The following is a 12,418-nucleotide window of genomic DNA, read 5'->3' as shown; positions in this document are numbered from 1 at the left end:
TCCTCTGAGCACCCCACCTTGCCCTTAGCTCATTTGAACACCTTCTCATTCTCTTCAGTTCCTCTGATCACCTCCTTCTCCTCAGTTCCTTTGATCGCTTCCTTCTCTTAAGCTCCTTTGAGCATCCCTCCCTTTCCCCAGCTCCTCTCATCAGTCAAATTTGCAACAGCTGATTTCGCAATAGAATGCCACTTTCAATATAAGAATAAATGCACTGTGCAGTGAACAAATCAGGAGTTGATAAGACAACCCTAAAAGCTGTTGAGACAATTCTCACTTCCTAAGTCCTAAATATTGGGAAGAGAAATGTCTTCCAGAGATCAGCGTAAGCAGGACAAAAAACATGAACTGCTGAAAATCATATACATTGTACCATGAGCAAATACATTTACGATCATTAGTGTAATCACACTGTGTGGGTGAGGCACAATATCTCTTATGAGTAATAGGTTTGTTCTAAAACTGAGAAGAATTGTTCTTTTCCTCTGATTTTTTTAATATTGAACGTAACCTGACTTATTAACAATAGGTATGTCCTTATGGTAAAATTGCACGCTTCGTTTTTTTAATTCAGTTTCTTTCCTGGAATTTGCTATGAAGGAAAGAAAGCTGTCCACCAATGGCCTTCTTTGCTCATTGCTAACAATTAACTCCTTACTGAAAAAATGTGCAAGGCCAAGGGTGCTCAGGGAAGCTCTTATATACTTTAGCCAAGGAGATGTACTGCAAATAGTTGAGGGCATGACATCTTCTACTATATGTCTAGTCAACGTCAGGTTTGGATTTCCCCATAATCGCAATCAATTAAGTAATGGTTGCAATTATATATGGTCCTCAATGGATGTCAAGTTACATTCTTCATGTGGGCGATATCCCGGGAAGCCCTGAAGCATGGCTATAATTAACCTTAATATTTGATTTTCATTGACTTGAGCTGCCTTTGTGGAATAAACACCCCCAAATGACTGCATCATAAATCAGCAATGGTACCGATTTAGCCTGGTAGATCCGAGCAATATGATCTAGTGGCAGCCCGCCTAATTTCTTGCCATATCTCAGGATCAAACCATTAAACTGTGAAGCATTGGCTATTTGTTGTTTAAAAGTGCCAAGGACGAGTATGCATAGACTTGTTTTGGGGGGGTGGGCAAGGGCATATAAAGGGCTGGGGAGGTTGAGAAATAAAAAAAAATAGGTAAATGAGGACGGGTTTGGGAGTGAACCCCCCCAAAAATAATGTAAATTAAATTTCTAAACATTTTTTCGACATTAATTCTGCGGCAAAACACCCGTCGCAAAAATGGTAAGTAACGAAAAGAGCTGAGCCAATCCATGTTCCTGCCTTTGATCGATACTGCATTCCCCAAGGGTTTGTTAATGCCAATACACATTACATTTGATTTATCTATGTAACTTTTAGTTATTTTTGTCCCATATAATAATTAAACCCATTAACCAATATTTGAAGGACATGTTTTGTTCTTGCCATCAGAACTGCATCGTCCACATAAAGAAGCACGAATATCGTCTGTCCTGCCATCTTGGGAACATCGCTCATCAATTTGGACAGTGCACACGATAGTGAATTTATGTAAAAATTGAAGAATAAAGGGGCTAAAACACAACTTTGTCTCACTCCCCAAGATGTTTGGGTTATTTTGCCTTGATTCCTCATCCTCACTCTTGCCAATAAATTTGGATGCATTCCGAATGCACGTGGAACATTTCAAAGCTTGTCACGATTAATCCAATCAAATGCAGCTGAAAGGTCCATAAATCCCAGTTATATTGTGCTTTTGTAACCTTGTACATATTTATCCTAAATTAGGCGTAAATTCATTATTTGGTCATTCGTGCCTATGCCCTCCCAAAAACCATACTGGTACTCCGTTAGGATTGTGCTCTCTTCTACCCAATCCACGATCTTTCCATACAGTGCCAGGCTGAACCACTTTGTCAAGGTGTCAATTAGAGAGATTGGCCTGTAACATGCAGTCTCGTACCTATTACCCTTCTTGAAAATTGGTATTATGGTTGCTTCCTTTCAGGAGTCTGGTATGGTTTTCTGCTGTAGTATTATATTAAATGTAGAGGTAGTTATAGGCACCCAGAGGGACCTTTCATATTTAAAGAACTCAATCAGGCCCGTGGATTTGCCATTCACCATCCCTGTTAGAGCTTTGACTACTTTGCGCATAGACAGCATTAAAGTGGCATCACTGCATTTTCCTAGATCCCGCTTCAGAGTTGGTCAGTGTCTAGAATGTGTATCCCCACCTCATCCCTTTGTTTATTATACAATGCAGAGAAGTGTTGTATCAATTTAACCTCGCCTACTAGGTGTCTTAGGTCACTCATGCATTTACAATTAGTATTCAATACGTCTTCAACCATTCTCCAATATATTTTTTGGTCACCTGTGACCGCCGTCCTTTCTAGGTTTAACCAAGCTTACTCTGCCAGTTCTAATTTCCTAGCCTTTAAGGTCTTCTTATAGAGAGCCCTGGCTATAGCTATTTCCTGCTGCCTTGTACTTTGCTTTCTCAATGCAGTCAGGAGCATTTGCTTAGCCATCTTACATTTTATAATGAACCACATTGCTCTCTTTGTTGACAAAGGCTGGCGACTATGGGTTAATTCCTTCCCACTCCTCATTGTCAGGATGAAGGGACCGTGATCACTTTCGATCCTAATGACCACCACGAAGTCTTTGACACAGGACCAGTTTTCTACGCCTAATATAAAGTAGTCAATCATTGAACAGTGTCTAGCATTTACAAAAGTGTGCTTTCCTGCAATGTCTGCTAGAAACCTCCCATTCACTGCCCTAAATCCCAGTTCAACAACAAAGTCAAAAAATGTCTTGCCCCTATTATCATTACTTGCCTCTTTTAGAGTTGATGGTTGGATACTAAAGGCTATATCCTCTTCTTCACCACCCTCAGCATTCCCATTGTAATTTCCCAAGTTGAAATCACCACCCACTATTTTATTTATTTATTTTATTTATTTGTATTTGTATAGTGCGCAGCAGCCCAAAGACATTGTGGCACTTGTTACAGAAACATACTTAGTTGCATAGTTATCACGTGGCATTAGTTACAGAGCGAGAGCATGTTTGGATAACATATTTGTACATTTGTCATATGAATGTTGGATATAAGAGATATGTACATAGTTACATAGTGTTTATATTACATTTATAATACAATATACAACAGGAAGACGTGCGTGTGCTTAAGGAGTTAGCTCAGGAGAGTGGTCTTGTGATTTTTTTATGGAAAGCATGGATGGATGGTTCAGCTCTGAGGAAGGCAGGGAGTGAGTTCCATAGTTTGGGTGCAATGTAAGAGAAGCCTAGCCCTCCGGCTTTAGCTCTCTGTATACGGGGGATGGTGCACTGAGTTCTGGTGGGGCGCGTTGAGGTGGTTCTTGATATAGCTTCTGATAGGTATGTGGGAGCTGTGATTTAATAGAAATGTAACATTAGTCAGGGTGTCTGCAGGGTCTCTTACAGTATACATTACATTTACTAAGTCTAATAGGGGCCCGCCACTACCACCGACATTTCTATGAAGTGAGTTATAGAAGCTCACTATGCCGCACTGAATACACGTTGCCCATTCCACATCTACAATCAATAGCGTGGGTGAGTTAAAGAATATTTGATTCTTCTCATATTTCTAAGCACTCAAAACATGAATTGCTAGACCAGGTACAAACAGGTGAAGGTGGGCAAGTGTAACATTCCGAAACCTGGATTCTTCAACTTTGAAGGGAAACAAAAATGGGAAGCTTGGAAAGCTCTAGGAGATGCCAGTCCTCAGCAGGCAATGAAGGAATATGTCACCACTGTGAGGAAATTGGACCTCAACTGGACCCCTCAGGCAGGCGAGCAGAAAAGCGGGGAGAGGAAGACTGCTTTCGGTGGTCCTGTTGTCAGCTCGCTTTACCAGGAGGAGACAATCAGGGCGGAAGATAAAAACATATTTGATTACTGCCGCGAGAACAGCATAGACCGTGTAACGCATGCCATCCGCTCAAAGGCCATCGACGTAAATGTGAAAGATGAAGAGGTTCGGACGCTGTTGCACTGGGCCTGTGATCGTGGACACCATGAACTAGTCTCTGTGCTGCTACAACATAAAGCTGACATCAACAGCCAGGACAGTGAAGGTCAGACAGCGCTGCATTATGCTTCGTCCTGTGAGTTTTTGGATATCGTAGATATTCTACTAAAGTCTGGAGCAGACCCAGCCCTTCGTGACCAAGATGGTGCTCTTCCTGAAGAAGTGTCGGATTTCATGGAAATCTGTTCCCGACTGCAACAGTGCAAACTTGTGGCGGCAACGTAACAGAAGAAACAACCTTTCCTAGACCTGAGCTTCAAACCGACCGCCTGAATAAAGCCTCCCTTAATGCTGAAAAATAAAAAATAAAAAAGAATAAAAAGGAATTGCTAGACCTCCGCAGTTCCTGCCCTTTATACTAGGTGACGCCTTTACGCCAAAGGCTTCCAAGTTATCTAAATGAATCGTATCCAGAGGCCATGTTTCCTGCAGCAGCAGAATATCTGCTTGATTTAGGAATTCCACAAAATCTGGATCTTTGAGTCTTATTTCCTCTTATCAATTCCTCTTCTCTCTGCATTCTTGATACATAAACCAGCTGAGGGCAGGTTTGAAAGTTTGTGGGGACCCGCCCCCTGCACGGAAATGGGAAGCAAAATACAGGGATCAAGGCAGGTCAAGAAGTAGATGCACTGTAAGGGCCCCCATGTGAATAGGTGTCAGGAAGAGTGAGTTTTGTTTTTGCCACTGACTTTAATTGAGTAAAGTAAACGTAAATAAAAGAAAGCATATAAATGTATTAACGTATTGGCCTGAAAGATTGTGAGCATCCCTACAAATAGGGAGATTGGGTCAGCATGCTTTGCAATAAGCAAAGGGCATTGAGAGTAAATAATGGGCAGTTGCTATAGTAACCTTGTAGGAGATGCATGTGGTAGTGTAAAGTGTATATATCGAGTTCAGCAAGAGTAAGATTACAACTCTGTGAATTGTATGGGCTCTTATATTTGTGGAGGTCTTGGCAACCTGGACATAAATAGTCCACCTAAGCCTTATCTGTCCATGATGCTGCATCTCACACTGACTGTTTTTTGCTTTCTTTATAGTGGTGGGGAATACATGGAGGCATGTAGGCCTTATGAGAGATAACTGGGAATGTAGTTAAGTATTAAACTGGAAATAAGATATAAAGGTATCGAACCCTGCCAGTCTCTTCACCCTTCACTCTGTTGCTCTCCAACTGCCGGTCTTGTGTTCCTCCTGGAATCTCTGGAATGCCGCAACAGGCCGAGACTCGCAGGTGACGTGGTACAGATGTCACTATAGATGCCATACTATACATTCCCTTCTCTTCACAGACTATTTGAAATAACTATATACAAATGAATTTGATCAAGTAAGTACTGTCTAACTTCTACACATATCCCATCAAATGTTCAGGTCTCCGGTAGGGTCTCCCTGACCTCGACTGGCAACAAACCCCAGCTGTATAGTCAGGCAAAGAAAACCACTTTCGACTTCCCTTCCTGGGTATATGACTTTCTGGCAACATTCTCATCCTTATCAACATTCTCACTCTCTCTTTCTCCATTCTCTTTACTAAAGACAGTCTCTCCATGTTCCACACTCTCCCATCATCCAATGTGACAGCATGTTTAAACACTTCTGTCACTACATTAGGCTTGGACCCCTTACAATACCCATCTCTGAGAGGAGGAGGGAGTTTGATCCTCACTTTATCGCCTATAGTGGGATGAGAGCTCTCCCTCCTAGTCAGTGCACGATCATATGCTTCTTTGTTTCTCAACTGACTATGCCTGATGTTACTCACAACAGTCTCCACCTTGTTCCCCATCACAAATTCCTTGCCCATCGAGGCTGGCACAAGCTTGCTATTGGCTTTCCTACCTCTACTAAGTTCAAAAAGGAGAAACTCCTGTAGTACAATGAGGAGTAAATCTGTGCTCAACATTCACCTCTCTCACAGCCTTCTCCCAGTCTCTGCCACTAGCCCAAGCCCACCTGATGGCTTCTGTCAGAACCTTATTAAAGTGTTCTAAAACCCCATTGGTTTGTTGATTGTATATGGTGCTTTTCCTATGTTCAATGGAGTTCCTTTGACAGTATTCTTTCATCTCCTTTGATCTAAATTGTGACCCCTTGTCAGTCACAATGACCCTGGGGAATCCTTCGCACTCACTAATTTCTTCTACAAACTCAAAATGACAGACTTCATTGTTATGTTAGGTTTGATCAAACTTTCAAACAACCTAGTCAACAAATCAATGACTACCAGGCAAAAGGATTTTATTCCATTACTCCACAATGGAGACCAAGCATCCATACTCAATTTGTCCCATGGCTGTTCACGAATGTCCGTGATAACCTCGGGATATTTAGAACAGAAACACACTTTGTCACTCTTATTGCAAAGGATACAATCTATGACAGTTATTTCAATTTGCAAATCGCAGCCTAGCCACCAGTAGTCACCTGTTATCCTGTTTGGTTTTAATGTTCCCTTGGTGAACTTCGTGGGCAAGACTTATGGGTCGCTCACAAACGTTAAATGGTTGAATAATTTGTCACCACGCATTATCATGTCTCCTTGGACACATAAGTCATCTATTACATTCCAGAACGGCTAAAGTCCCAATTCTTCAAACATAATTGTCTTTCTGCAAGGATTGTCTTCCTCCAGTTCCTGTTTGAGTCTGCTCAAACAAGTATCCTGTCTCATGGCTTCTTCCCATTCTTCTTGCGTCACTGGCACAGAGGCGTGTGAAGAAGAGTTTCAATTTGTCAGGAAGGCCCTGGCGAGAGCTCCTGCACTACAAAACTTCAGGAGCAACAGGAAGACGATAATAACAACTGATGCTGGCAACGTTGGTCTAGGTGCAATAGTAACACAGGAAGAGAATGGGTAGAATTTCTCGCAGCCTTTGCCTCCAGACTACTGAGGGGAGCAGAGAAGTCGTATGCCACCATTGAAAAAAAGCTTTAGCAATCAAATGGGCTGCAGACAAATTTAGGAACTTTATTCCCCAGATGAATACATGGGGAAAACATGGAGGCACGTAGGCATTGTGGGAGATAACTAGGAATGTATTTTAGTATTAAACTGGAAATAATATATAAAGGTATCGAGCCACGCCAGTCTCTTCTCCCTTCACTCTGTCACACTCCATCTGCCGGTCTTGCGTTCCTCCTGGAATCTCCAGCACGCCGCAGCAGGCTGAGACTCGCGAGTGACGTGGCACAGATGTCACTGTAGATGCCATACTACACTTTCACACTGTGGTGCGCGTTTGGAGCAGGATTATGAATTCTGGCGCATATGCTGTCTGACAATTCCGTGGTTATAGATTATAGGATTGTTTCCACGCCTGATCTTAGTCATAGGGGTTGGTTGTTTATACCCAAAGCGCTTCTTAATGCTCTTAATTCCGTGTTTTGTCTAGAAAGAGATTCCCATGTACTTTGAATGTAACTAAGGTTTGGGTTTCTCATACACAAAGACTTGGGAAGCTGTCACGTGTTATATGAGGGGGATCTGTATACCGAAGGAAGCTGGGGTTCTTTACTTTATTCGAGCCCATCTAGATAAACTGGAAAATAAGCACTGGGCCCTTAAAGGCAGGTCTATAGATAGTAGGGATAATAAGATACTTGCTGAGCTTCAAACAAAAGTGCAGACGTTTAAGGATGCAGGGGAGACTAAGGTCAAGTTCATGAGTCATCATGCTAATGTCCTTAGATAAGGGGAGGGACAATGACCAGGTTAGCCACTAGCGCCGCTGGTTAGAAGCAAGAGACAAACTACCATGATTAAAAAATAAAACATTATGAGGTCTTGCAGCATAGATATGAGGCCATTTTACATTCATTTTCACACTACTCCACTGCTTTTTATTCATCCAAGCTAAGCATGAATGAAGATCAAATACATGTGTATCTCGAGAAAATCGGACTGTGTGCCAGGTTAATATTCACCTTAGAGGAACCCATATCTGAAGCAGAGATCAGACAGGTCATTGTAGATTAATCATGTGGCAAGGTGCTGTGTTCGGATGGTTTATTAGCTGATTTGTATGATGCTTTCTCAGATTACTGCTGGTGCCTCGCTTACATAAGCTATCCCAAGGGGTTATTGCTAGTAAAGAACTCTCAAGGACCACTCGGGAGGCTATAGATACAATATTGTTAAAACCCCATCAGGATAAAACTTGTTCCTCAGCCTATGGGCCCAGATCGCTCATAAACGTGCACAGTAACATTGTTTCTTGAACCCTGGCTAATAGGTTACATCCACTCGTGCCTGCATATGTGGAGCTGGATCATTCTGGCTTTATACAGGTCAGCTTTGTTTAATGAGGCAGTAGTCTGTGGCCTCCTTCTTCCGCTAGAGTCGAATCTACCGGCAGTTTTGGTTCTGCTAGATGACGAAAAGGCTTTGGCCTGGAATGAGTGTTCATTTGTGTTCACAGTGGTCTGAAGGCAGGGATTTGTTCCCTGCTTCATTGCTATGGTCCGGTTACCTACTCAGTAGTACTTACCACACAACCAGGAAGTATGTGAATGGGTATTTAACTAAGAGCTTCTCTATCGGGATGGGCACTAAGAAGGGGTGCCCTCTCTGCCCTCTTCTTTTGCCCTTGCTTTCAAGACGCAGATTACAAGATGTTGTTTAGGACGAACCCTAGGGATAACTTTGCACCCATTATTCAGGATATTCATGCATTCTGGAATTTATCTGGGGTGAAAATGAATAATACAAGTCTGTAATAGTCTCACTCACTAGAATCTCCTCTCCGTTTTAGGATATGATGGGGGCTGCAGTGAAAGCAAAGTTATGGATGTTACATTGGCAGCCATGGAATTTGGAACCTCTGTTTGGGTTCCATGGCAGATAAGGACAGTTGCAGGCTAGAAAAAGGCTGTTAGATGATCCTGGCCAGGGGTCTATTTTGTACCTGTTAATAAATGCCTCTTATACCTGAGCCTCATGCCTGCCATTAGTTCCCACACAGCTCTCCCTTCTCTGACTCAACAATAGGAAGGCATCCCAAACACTCAAGGGAATGGGTAGCCTCTTTCCACACTGCAGGTCACACGCAAGCTTGCAGTCTAGCTCTGCTCACCACCAGACAGGAGTATCTTTCAAACCCGCTCAGTGCTGTCAACCTGACAATCAGCAAGTTTTGGTGAAGGTTCAGGAGATATCACCTTTTTGTGACCATGGCCAAGTCACTTGGTGCTGCAGAACGGAGCACAATTCTACCAACTCAGTGTGACCCCACTGTCCTGGAGAAGTTACGCAGGCAGCAGCTGGTTCAGAGTTCACCCACGTGTTGATCTTCCCCGGCAGCCCACCAACCACTTGCGCCTCAGTTGAGGAAGGCTACTCATGTCCCACAGGTGGATGCCTCTTGCTGTTCACAGTAGACACGTGTGGGTTGGTCAGCCTTCAGGCCATCCATTCCGCCGATGCACGACATTGGGATGGGTAAAATTATCTTGGGGACAATGGTCCCTTCAGATATTCAGGCTGTTCCCTCTGTACCTGCATAATGGCCCCTATGATTACATTTCTGGACCCACACCTTCAGGGTGGGACTTTCCCTATAAGGCACAATGTGGGCAACTATTCCTCAGATTAAACCATACACCCTTATTATTCATGTTATTTAGGGTTGGAGACAGGTTATATGGTTAACTTCTCCAGCATGGGTTTTTTCAAAAAAGTAGCAGGCAGCCCTCTCCAGAAAGAACATGTTCTGTGTTTTTTTTCCCACTTTGAGAATTCACAGCCATCACTTTTTGCTCACTGGCTCTTTCACAGATGGGAAATATTCATTTGCATATCAGTCTTTGTCCCGCCCACAGCAACCCCTGACATGTGTGTCGGCCTGGTTGGGCCTCATCAGTGAGGTGGAGCTGTGCCTCTCTGTGAGCAAGGGTTCCATGTCTGCATTACCCTTGTAACTTAGGGTGAAAACCAAAGCTACTTAATATGCCCAAACAAGGGGGTTCTAGGAACTTTCTCTACTACCGGGCTTTATCCCGGTTTAGAGTCTCACCCAGAGTCTTTAGTTCACCATCCTTTCACAGAAGAGAAATATCCACTGCATATCAGTCTTTGTCCTGCCCAAGGGCAGTCCAGCACCGAAATGCTATGGCAATTCCCTTCTGAACAAGAGTACCAACAGCAACCCCATACACGTGTTTCAGCCTTGTTGGGCCTCATCAGTGAGGTGGAGCTGTGCCTCTCTGAGCACAGTGAACAGGGAGTCCACGTCTGGGTTCCCCTGGGTAACTCAGGGTGACCAAGCCCAAGTTCCTTGTTCTCCAGCATGGGGTCTTGCATGAATTCACATGCTCATGTCGTCAGGCTGGGAATACTCAGTAAAATTAAAGCATTTTAGCTTTAAACTAAAACTGCTTGTCTCCTCATAGCCTATCTGTTTCAACGTGGGTCACACTGCCCCAGCCAATGACACTCGCCCTCCTAAACTACACCCCTGGCGGCCATCCTGTGATTTTTACAGCACATTTCTCATGTTTGGAGTCCTTGTGCTTCGCTCCTGGTGCCATAAACCCAGGCTTGGGCCTTGCTCGAATACCATGGTGGATGCCACAAAGAAAAGTCTTTTGAGGTCCTGTGAAAACTGCAGCCTAAAGAATATTTTTATCGAGGATCGGCACCTTAAGTGCATTTACTGTCTTCATCCAGACCACCATGCGGACGGATATCCGATTTGTCAATCGTTTTCATTGAAGGCACAGAAGGACGCCATCGGAGGTTGGTGCTGTGGATCAAGGAGGGGAAGGCCTCTGATGCAGCCTCCTGGCATAGTCATGCCTCTGCCAGGGCCAGCAGATCCAAAGAGTGTGCACCCTATAGTAAAAAGAGGTTGAGATCCTTTGAGGATGCTTGAAAATCCAAAAGAAGGCAAAATCACACACTCCATCGCCTTCCTTGTCAACCACCAGACTCTGATTCTGTTGACGTTTAGCCTACAGGCAGATGGGTTGCCTCTGTCCACGAGGAAATCGTTGGCTTTGGTGGCCAAACTTCGGTCTTCATCAAATGGTAAATCACCAAGGACCCGCCACCGTTTCCACCGTCAACATCAATGACACAAGCCTAGTTGATGACTTCCTCCACCAAGACTGTTGCCCCCTTGACGACTGCCCTGTCAATGAGTACCTCGTCATCTACCCACTCAACAATTACTGCTCTTACTTTGATGGCTGCTGCACCAAGGGGTTCACCCACGACCATCACCTTTACCTCTGGGACTGCTACCACGCCCATGGTTTCCCCGTCTCCTCGATCCCCGTCAGCGGTTCTGACGGTGGTCCCGTCAACGATGGCACCTTTGTGCTCCAGTCGTTGCCTCTTTCGCTAGGGGCTCTGATCTAATGAGAGACATGCCTCCAGGTCTGGTCTTTCTGTCCAGTCCCACCAAGGCTGCCCTGCTCTTCACTCTGGCACCTCTGGTATCCCCCAGAAGGTCCCTAGCAATCTACACCATTTCTGAAGAAGACCTGCCAGAAGGTTTATACTCAGATCAGGAAGGGGGCAAAGGGAAACCTGACCATTCTGCCTATGCCTCATCAGGGGTCACTTGCCCGCTGGCCTTCTCTACCGTTTAGCCCTCCAAAGGGATCAGGCCCAGCTGCTGCACCTGCTGCACCTGCGCCGAGGAACATGTCCTTGGACATACTGACCACCTTACACACACTGGTGAAATCCAACAGCGACTGTCCACTACTCCTGTCCCTGTTCTGGCAAAGAGCTCTTCAAGGCTTTCTCGGCTTCAGCCGGCACCACCTCATAAGGCCCCTGTTATCCCTCGGCCAGTGCCAGGGGTGCTGCTCCCTGTGGTGGGGGAACCAGCTCAGACGGACATTGGCACGGACATCGGCACCACCAGTACTCACATGGATGAGTTTGATTACTACATTCCCGTGAACAGGGAACCCTTGGATGTCCATGCTCCCACCAGGGCCTCTCCCCCGGCTGAGATTGATTCTTTCCACTCTATGATATCGAAGGCTCCCAAGCTCTTCAACCTGGTCCCGGAAGAGAAGAAAAGGGAGGGTTTCCTTTTTGAATTACTGTAGTCCTCCAAGAAGACCATCCTCTTAGTCCCCTTGTTGGATGACGTATGGGAGGATGGCTTAGCAGTCATGAAGGCTCCTAATACCACTCTTGCTAAGCCGGACCGGTTGGAGAAAAAGTATTGGGTGTCAGGTTCGGCCCCTAGGTGCCTTAGGTCCCAGCCCTCGCTGGACTGAGTGGTCTCGCACAACGCTAGAAAGAGGTCTTCCAACCCCTCTTT

The 12,418-nt window shown here is 44.7% G+C and overlaps 1 pseudogene; it reads left to right on the top strand.

Annotated features, from left to right (window-relative positions):
• Nucleotides 1–4,436, top strand: part of LOC138552564 (acyl-CoA-binding domain-containing protein 6 pseudogene) — a 48,611-nt pseudogene extending 44,175 nt beyond the window's left edge.
• Nucleotides 4,437–12,418: the final 7,982 nt, after the last annotated feature.

Source organism: Ambystoma mexicanum, chromosome 1q (genome assembly GCF_040938575.1).
Source record: "Ambystoma mexicanum isolate Mex_15411 chromosome 1q, UKY_AmexF1_1, whole genome shotgun sequence".
NCBI lineage: Eukaryota > Metazoa > Chordata > Amphibia > Caudata > Ambystomatidae > Ambystoma > Ambystoma mexicanum.
Note: the sequence above shows the minus strand (reverse complement) of the source record. Positions and strands in the feature narration are given on the sequence as shown.